Here is a 9787-nt window from a genome sequence, read left to right as displayed (position 1 = left end):
TGTCCCATTCGAAATGAGGTCATCTCTATTCTAAACGAGGTCATCTCTATTCTATGTCCCTCTCTTTGCAAATGAGTGTGGCATGAACTAGAAGCAGTTCAGTCAGAGAGCAGGGAAAGAGATGGGTGGTAGGCTCCCTTTGGTTCTAGGGACTGTAGCGTGGATAGAGGTGACAGCCTTTCGATAACGTGTCACACAGCTTTGCTAAGGTCAAAATAGAGGTCATGGTTCCATCTTCAGAATTGTCAGTCTGAGCATTTTTTTTAAATAAACAGTATCAGATTAAATAAACATGCATACTAGAGTTTCTTAGTAAGTGAATGTTCTTTTGATAATATAAATAAATAAGTTTTATTTACCATGTTCGAGTATCACTATTACTATTTTTAATTTTTAATTTTCTGCCAAAGTTTTAACATGAACAGAAGTACCCAAATCTCAAACTGCCCCTCCGGCACTATAGAGAGCAGAAGGACATTGGAAGTTATTGTTTTGAACTGCCACTATGTACAATATCTACATACTTATGAATTTGTAAAATCAATTATAAGTCACCAGCAATAAATTTATACACCTACAAAAAATATTATCAGATCGCAAATCTGTGCCCTTTCTTTATTTTCAATTTCTCGAGGCTCATTTTTTTCTCACTGAATGTTTTCCTAATTGTCGTTGGTCATCTCCTTCAATTCTGACCCCAGCTGGCTACTGGACAAATTTGCCAACTTAATGAAAAGGTGAAACATCCCTGGGTCTGAGTTAGCATTTACGTGCAGCTATCTGTCCCTGTGAGGTCTCATCCTCTCAAACATTTGTTTAGGAGTCCAAGAGCCCTACAAAGAGTGTGACTCTCATTACTACACTCTCCAGTGGTGAAGCAGGCAAATTTGGACACGGCAGCTGTCTGTTCCTGAAGACAGCTGGAAATAACCATGTCTGATAGGATCAGCTATCAGAGGCAGGGCGGCACTGTTGTGTGTAAACAGCATGCTATCTCTGAGACTCCGAGACGGTGACATAAGCAGCAGCAGACTCAACCTGCCCTCAAAATAGCAAGAAAGACACTTTACATCCCATCTTGCCCAAGCAGAATCATTCAGAGGCTTTTTGGACTAAAATGCTAAAATGCAACTTGGAGAATATCTTATGACCTTTTGTTTTGCAGATTAAAAACAAAAACATGAGATGAAAAGATATGGAGATTGTGTTATTTATAATTGTCACTTTTGCATACTAAGCCCATCAGGGATGTAAATTCAGGTAGCATTCTATTATGTTTTAGGTAATACATTAGTTCCCTCCTGAATAGCAACATCCATACCTCAATGCCATTTCATAAGATTTAACCTTAGATATAAAGGTAAACATTTGGATCCACCTTCACCCAAACATCCCCTTAGGATGAATGACATCAGCGGTCATGTGGTTACTCTGTGCCAGCCTTTGTCTGGGACCAGGCGCTGATGCTACAAAGACAAATGGCATTCAGAGTCTTATGGACATTCACAGTGTACTGTGGAAAACAGATACATGAACAAATAATTAAGAGATGTCACAAAGGCCATAGGGGAGATTTATGTAAAATGCAATAATAATATGGGAGACGAGCCTCCTAGGAGATGAGAAGAAAGTGCAGAAAAACACACATTGAAGACGGATCTCTATAGTAACATTTGGGTCATGGAAAAGGCAGAGAGAAGGATGAAGGAAGGATTTGAAATGACTCTGTGTAGAAGAAGAATTTCAGGCAAAAAGAAAAAAAGAAGAATGTCTTATTTACTGTGAATTGGATTCTCAGAGGATACTTCCTCTGAGTCTTCTAGTCTGTTATCTACTGCACCTAAAATTTGTGCAAAGTGTTATAAAACCCTTTTGTGCAATATACATGAATTTCATAATTGCCTTTTGCTTCGTTCTTATAGACTGTTTTAGCTTATTTTCTGGTTTGCATTTGTGTTCTGTGTGATTAAGATTGTCAGAAATAAGATTCTAGCACAGATAAAAGACATTCTGGGTTAGAGGTGACCAAACAAGGAACAGCTAGCTGGTGGTAATTCTTAAACTAGGAGCGACCGTGGAAGATTAGAAAATCGTTAGAACAATCCAGAGAAAAAGACTTTTGTTAAGACCTTAGATTAAAAGTATATGAAGAAATAAGATATTTGCAAAAAGTACAATGGGAAAGACTAAAGGACACATTTTTCAGATCTTAGTTTTATCTAGAGTCAAAGTTACCCAAGTTGTGACATTAAGACATATTTGTTTGCTTATAAACTGACTGGGTTTAAAGAAAGAAAGAAAGAAAGAAAGGTAAAGAAAAACAGTTACTTTGTTTATTGCAAGTGGGAGTAAAAATTGGTCTGAATATCCTGAAAGGTAATCCTTTTTTTAAGCAGAGCTATTTCCTCCTCAGTACTATGAGAGAAGATCCTGGACTAATCTCTCTCCTTGGCTCACAGGTAGCCATCTTCTCTCTATGTCTTCATCTTATTTACCCTCTCTGGACATCCCTTTTTACAAATTTCTCCTTTGTATAGGCATACCAGTCCTGTTAAGTTAGGGCCCATCCTAATAACCTCACTTTATTGTCCCCATGAGATATCATTTCGCAATAACGTCACATTCTGCAGTACCAAATATACTTCGACATTTGAATTTTAGGGAAACACAATTTGACCCCAGATAAACAGTATGTGCATTGGTACTTTTGGAATTATGAATGGATTTTTTTTTCTCATCTGTTTTTATATATAATGGACTATTACTACTAATGTTATTTTGAAAAGTTATTTTTTAATTCTGTGTCTCAGAAAGTCAGACATCTTTTTTTTTCAATTTTTTAATTTGTTTCAATTAGGTTATACATGACAGTAGAATGCATTTATGCACTTTGATATATCATACATAGATGGAATATAATTTCTCATTTTTCTGAGTGTACATGTTGCAGAATCATATTGGTTATGTAGTCACATATATACATACAGTAATAATGTCTGTTTCATTCTACTATCTTTCCTATCCCCAAATCCCCTCCCCTCCCTTCCCATCACTTCCCTCTACCTAATCTAAGGTAACTCTATTCTTCCTTAGGCCCCCTGCCTTATTGTGAATTAGCATCTGCATGTTAGAGAAAACATTTGGCCTTTGGTTTTGTGGAATTGGCTTATTTCGCTTAGCATGGTATTCTCTAACTCTAACCATTTACTGGCAAATGCCATAATTTTACTCTTCTTTAAAGCTGAGTAATATTCCATTAAATATATGTACCACATTTTCTTCATCCATGCATCTATTGAAGGACAGACATCTTTTTTTAAATTAAATGCTTTCAATATCTCCAGTGTTTATTTATTCATTGTTCATATTACCTCCAGTTCTCCCATTTCAGTTTAAGCTTAGAACGAGAACACTTAATGTTCCCTATTCAAAATAGAAGTTTAGAGTCTGAAACTCTGGGTCTTCAGATTATACACACACACACACACACACACACACAAATGTATACCATATGTGCTGTAGAGTTCAAGGTTATTGTTCTTTTATGTTTCTGTTTTGTTGTGAATTCCTGAAATGTACTAGGGTAAAACAAAATGATTATGTAGATTTCAATTGCTGTAATTTTAGAGGAATGGTTAGTCTCTTGCCAGTTTTTGAGCTTATCAAATCTTAAGTCAGTACTGCACATCTTTCCTGAATAGCACATCACTTTTAAGTAGGATTATCATATATTGAAAAAGTTATAGCATAGATAAAACATGCTTTATATAAGAGATAGGTTTGTAAGTAATCAATAATCATTACAGAAGTAAAATTAGCTTAAGTGCATTGGGGTAACTTTTACTTTTGTAAAATAAAGAATGAATTTATAAAAGAGTAAAGTAATAAGTTATATATATTTTTAAATTTGACTGATTTAGATTTCCTTTAAGTCAAGCATTTGCCTTACTTGTAATTATAAAATTGATGAAATTAGGATGTGCTTCACAAGAATGAGAAGTTTGTAGAAGAAAATCTTAGTTAAAACTTGATTCCAAATCTATTGTTTGAAGGTGCCAGTCATTTTCCTTAAGTTTCACAGTTCATTCATGAGTGGACTATACAGTATAATCAATTCATTATCCTTAGCTAATGTATATGATCCACCCATTATATTAGGTGGCTTATATAGCTAATGTTTTACCAACCATAATTATTGATCTGATTTCTTGAGATTAAATCAGTCCCCAAAAAACTCAAGACTATTTACTAATATTCTTGTACAGAATTGCCCAAATAAATCATTGAGGGTTTGGTGACTAATACCTTGGAGAGAGAGAAAATTTGTGCTCATTATGTTAAGTAATGTCTTATAGCAACATAGAAATAAGTTTAGTGGTTGCTTAAAAAGAAAACTAATGCAAAGAGAAAATTAATATATCTGATTTGTTTATTTATTCATCTGATTTAGGGCTGATGGGTTTTTTGACTGATACTAGATATGAAAATATGTTACTAAAATTAATCAGTGCTCAGAGCTAAGGGCTTTACCTATTTAAATAGTTGCATGCAGTTATATCTGATAAGTTAAATCAGATAAGATGTTTAATATATAATTCTCCATTGTGCCTTGGAAGAGATTCTACCCATCTCTCTGTTTCTGTCAGTTGTGGCTTCTATGGGAAATTAAAAGTTAATTTTGTCTTTGTCCTTTTGTCTTTTCCTTATCAGCAGTGCCTGGGAGGCATGGTAAAGTATGCTGAAAGTGACCTTCAGTTAACTCATATCATCTTGACACAAGTGAGCCAGGCTCTACACTTGTAATTTTCATTATTAGCTACAAGATAAGTAGCCTCTCTCAGTAGGAAATACACATCATCCAAAAAACATAGGTATTTTACACATCTTGTGTGCAATTGTTTAGAGAAGAATGCAGGGATAGAAAATCAACAGCGAGGGTAATGTGCATAGGAGACAAAATTATAGGCAAAACCGTGACCATGCAGGGGATGAAGTGATTTACCCAAGGTTAGCAGCAGAACTTCTGTAAGGACATAGTCAAAATCAGAACCCAGGAGTCCTGGCTGAGGGTGCACCATCTCTTCCCCAACTCCATCTTGCCTGAGCCCATGGAAAACCAATCAAGCAGGACTTCCCTTCTGGGTTAGATAACTGGTTTAGGCACTGGGTAGTCGCATGTCAGAATGGCATGTTGCTTCTTTACCTCTGCCCTATTCATATTTCTGTCCCTCTTAACTGAAGTGAGAAATTGAGACTTCTGGTTGTAAGGGCACAGAGTGGCTCCAGGTCAACTTTCCCCCTGTAAATTATTTTTACGAGCGTACCAACCAAGGGCATATCTACAACACATGATTGCTTTTGGCATATAAGCCACACTTCTCCCTGCCTGCTTGCCCCACCACCACCACCACTACCATTTTATGGAGAAAAAAAGGCTTTTTCTGGTCATTCCTCTCAGATGGGATCCTTGAAACTTCTGTAATATATAATGCTAATACATCAAGTAGCAAAGAAAAAAATAAGTAACCTGATAAAAGTAGGCATCTGGGAGTTCAGACTCCTGAAATCCACTCTCATTTCTTAGATATATGGAACATGTGGCTTCGGGCTATTCCTACATTACTTTTCCCTCCTCAGTAAAAAGCTGATTTTATATAAATGCACTGGTTAGATGTTAACTGCGTTAAAAATGCTAAAAATATAAGTTTCTTGCAGCCATAGCTGGACAGACAGGTAGGGCAGCTAATGGCTTTGTTAAGCATTCTATCAAAGGTGCTTTGTAAAGATCTTAAGTAGGATTTACTGAGTAACCACTCTGTGTTCAGTAAACAGTGCAGGACATCTGAATTCAGCAAAGGACGCAGAGCTGCAGTCTGTGCCCTTGGGAGTCTTCTTTATAAACATGCCAGAGCAGAGATAGTGACCTCATGCTTCCCAGGGAACATCTTCACTGGGCTGTCCTGAAGTCACCTCAAACTCAACACATCAAAAATAGAACACAGTCCTCCTCACACATTCATAGGGTCACATCATTTCCCCGTTTGCTAGGACCAGAATCTCATTTTTATACCAATGACAAATTGATTCTGGGTCTGCACAGTCTCTTCTATCCATACCTTCCATTTCTTCCCCAACAGCACTACTTTTATAGAGGATTGTCATTGTGCTCTGCAACACCTTTTGCAATGGCTTCCCCAGGGGTCTCTGTAAATGCAGATTCTCTCTCACCAGCCACTCTGTGTTGCCAAAGGGATCAGTTACTAAAGTATCTGCTTAGGTTAACCACCTTCCCCAAAACTTCAGTCATTCCTCATAACCTACAGAATAAATTTTCAAATTGCCAACCTTGGAGGCAAAGCCCTTTCATGATTTGGGCCAAATGTGCATTTTCAGGCTTGTCAAAGACTAGATCATTGCACAAACTGATAGTTTGTGTTCACTTAAAATTAGGTATTCATTCTAATAGTATTTAGAGATGGAATTTTGGGAAGTGATTAAGTCTGAATTTACTGCCTTTATAAATGTAATTGGTGCCCTTATAAAAGAGTCTTTCTTGTACTTTCTTCCACATAAGGAGACAGCAAAAAGGCATATCATCTTGGAAGCAGATAGTGGCCTTCGCTCGTCACTGAATCTGCTTGTGCCTTCATCTTGGACTTCGGGAGTCAAGAACTATGACTAACACATTTCTATTGTTTATAAATTACCCAGTCTAGATATTTTATTACAACATCTTGAACTGACTAAGATAATCATCAATGACATAATTTTGTTTCCTCCAAGTATGTACTGTGGTCCTCAACCTCCAGGTATCTTTTGCTCTTTCCTTAGTAGAGTTCCCATCCAATTAGAGCAACCTTTAGAGAGCCTACCAAACATTTAGAATGCCTTGTTTCAATCCAAGAGAAATTCAAGATGGAATCCTATGTGTGGAGTCCCTTATTTACGTACATAATCAAATCACATAAACTTATGAAGATGAGAGAATAATATATAAGGATAATCAGCTAGGTAGCAAAAAAGTAAGACTCCCTTACAATGTTACATATTCTGAGGACAGAATATAACTATATATATGACCTATGCATTGATTGCGTTCAATACAGAACCACACACAGAAAAACACACTATGGCAATTAAGGATGAAAGAAAGGCTAGAGATGAGGGAAGTAGATGGAGATTGTGAATTGAAGGTCTTCAGTGGCAATCTTTGTTTTGCAATTAAACTAAGGGGAGGAGGCAATTTGAAATAATAGGGTTTTTTTTTTTTTTGGTACTCAAAACTCAAAGTGTTGTCTGAAAACATATGATTTACAAAGGAAACTAAATTTTCCAGTTTTTTTTTTTTTACCCTTCATGTTGTTTCTTTCAAATGTATTTATCAAAACACATTTTAAGGGAGGGGTGGGAAATGCCAGTTACACAAGAAGAACTATCCTCTGCCCGACTGAAGAAATTGTTCAAACAGAATGTATTCTTTCATAAGCAATGCTTCCTAATGTAGCCAGGGTCAGTAAGGGCTTAGGTTATTAGTTATGTAATCCCTGGTTCCTCAAACTGCAGTTTTGATTTGAACACACAGTTTCAATTAGTTACTTCTGTTTTTGCCTGAAGGTATATTTCAATTTTAGAATCAAGAGAAGCTCAGATAATCATAGCATTTTAGAACTACTCCTGATTACACAAATAACACATTTGACCCCCGAAAGGTAACTTTATCATAGATTTGAGCTCCGTGCCCTTTCCATGACACCACCTGTAGGTTGAATTGTATTTCCCAAAAAGATACGTTGAAGTCCTAATTCCTGGTATCTGTGAATGTGACTTTATTTTAAAATAGGGCTTTTGCAAATATAATTAATATATCAGTTGAGAAGGTCATACTGGAGAAGAATGGGCCTTTAAAATAATATGACTTTGTACCTTTGAAAGAGGGAATAAGACTCAGAGACAGACACAGGAGAGAGAATACCATGTGATAACAGATGAAAATCAAGCAACCTCAAGGACTAATGACGGAGGCTCGGAAGTTGCAAGGAAGGATCTGCACAGAGTCTCAGAGGGAACCTGGCTCTCCTGACAACTTGACTTTGGACTTGGAGTCTCCCGAACTGTGTGAGAATAAATTGCCATTTTACATCACCCAGTTTTGTGGTACTCTCTTCCAGCAACTCTAGAAAACAAACACACCATTTCACCTCTTTAGATTGTTCATTTTTATTGTTATTATATTCTCTTACGAAATCTCAAAACAACATGACCTAGGAGGCATGGCAGACGCCCTTCCCACTTGGTCAGAGTGTCACAGCCCTGGCTGTACCTACAGGTTCTAATGTTTATCTCCTCTGACTTTTGGATGACCATTACCATCCTCAATATACATCAAATCTCATGCCTGCCAGGAGGTTTAGTTAAGGGCACTTCAATTCTGACCTCTTGATATCTCCATAAGCCACAGAATAGCATAACCAGGTCTACATCTGCAGGTTTCTGTGGGTATAAAGACATGAAAAAAAAATCTTAATAGTATAATGCTACTTACTAATAATTATTTTATACTGATTATGTGGTCAGAAATATGAAGATGCTTTATATGAATTGTATATCCCATTCCATTCTCCAAAGTCCTCAGAACTAGATGCTACTATATTCTATGTCCATTTTAGAGATAATGGAAACTGAGGCATGAGAAACTAAGTAAATTACTCAGGGTCATATTTTAAGAAAATGATGGGGTTGGAGTTCCAAGCTGTGTTCAACACATCCCAGAGTCCATGGATTCTCCTCCATAAGAAGGCATGGAACCAAGAACATCTATTTAGCTTAGGAACTTACACTAACCTGCCTCATTACTATCATTCCCTTCAGAATTCAGCTTCAAGCTCTTCTTAGCTTTATCTCTTGTCATCACTTTCCCCTCCCCAGCCTTATATCTTAGCCAGTCCTGTAATCCACAGGCACTTTCACACTTCTGTTTATATATATATATATATATATATTCTTCTTTTTGACCACAAATGTCCATCCCTTATGCCTTATGCATATTATGTTCATCTGCATGTTTCATACTTTGGAGGAACCATCATCTTCTCTGAGTCCCAAATTCCCTAAAATGCAGTTGCTTCCTTCGCATGGCACCTTATTGTAGCTTGTAGTACTTACTCTGACACTGAGAGGACCAGAGGGAGGCAAGTGAGTTGCTGAGGCATGATGGTTATGGATACTCACTCTCAGGGTCACAGGCCAGAATAATTCAGGAAGATAGTAACTTGTATTTATTCCCTGGTAATACAAGCTTTTGGAGTCAGTTCTGCTGGTTATGTTGGAAGAAATAAAGAAGAGGGGAAAGTGAGGTGATTAATTGTTCAGGCAGGGAGGACAATGAAGTTGGGTGAGTACTGTGTCAGGCAGGTCCTACTTCTTGACAGAGCCCTGTGAGGATGCAAAACTGCAGGAAGAGAATAGCTACTTATATATTTAAGAAGTGGAACTTGGACACCAGGATCCTAGATCACCAAAGGTCCAATGGCCTATGTATGTCATGGGAGTAGTTAAGCTTACACATCTGAAGTTATCCGTAAGGCCTGGACAATGAGTATCCAGGAATAGCCCATGTGCTCCAAAGTTGAATGGGAACTTCTCACATGCTCTGGGAAAAACCACAGGACCTCTGCATGACAGAGGCCCAAAGCAACTAGTGACTTGCTATAATGACTCTGACTGAATTACCCTGATGCCCAGAAAAATGAGGGCTCAGAGTAGCATTTAATCTTCTTTAAAGAAAATA

This window comes from Marmota monax, unplaced genomic scaffold, assembly GCF_021218885.2.
Source record: "Marmota monax isolate L192 unplaced genomic scaffold, Marmota_monax_Labrador192_F-V1.1 WCK01_AAM20220418_F8-fsc00016, whole genome shotgun sequence".
In the NCBI taxonomy this organism is placed as follows: Eukaryota; Metazoa; Chordata; class Mammalia; order Rodentia; family Sciuridae; genus Marmota; species Marmota monax.
The sequence above is the reverse complement of the archived record's forward strand: the minus strand, read 5'-3'. Positions refer to the sequence as shown.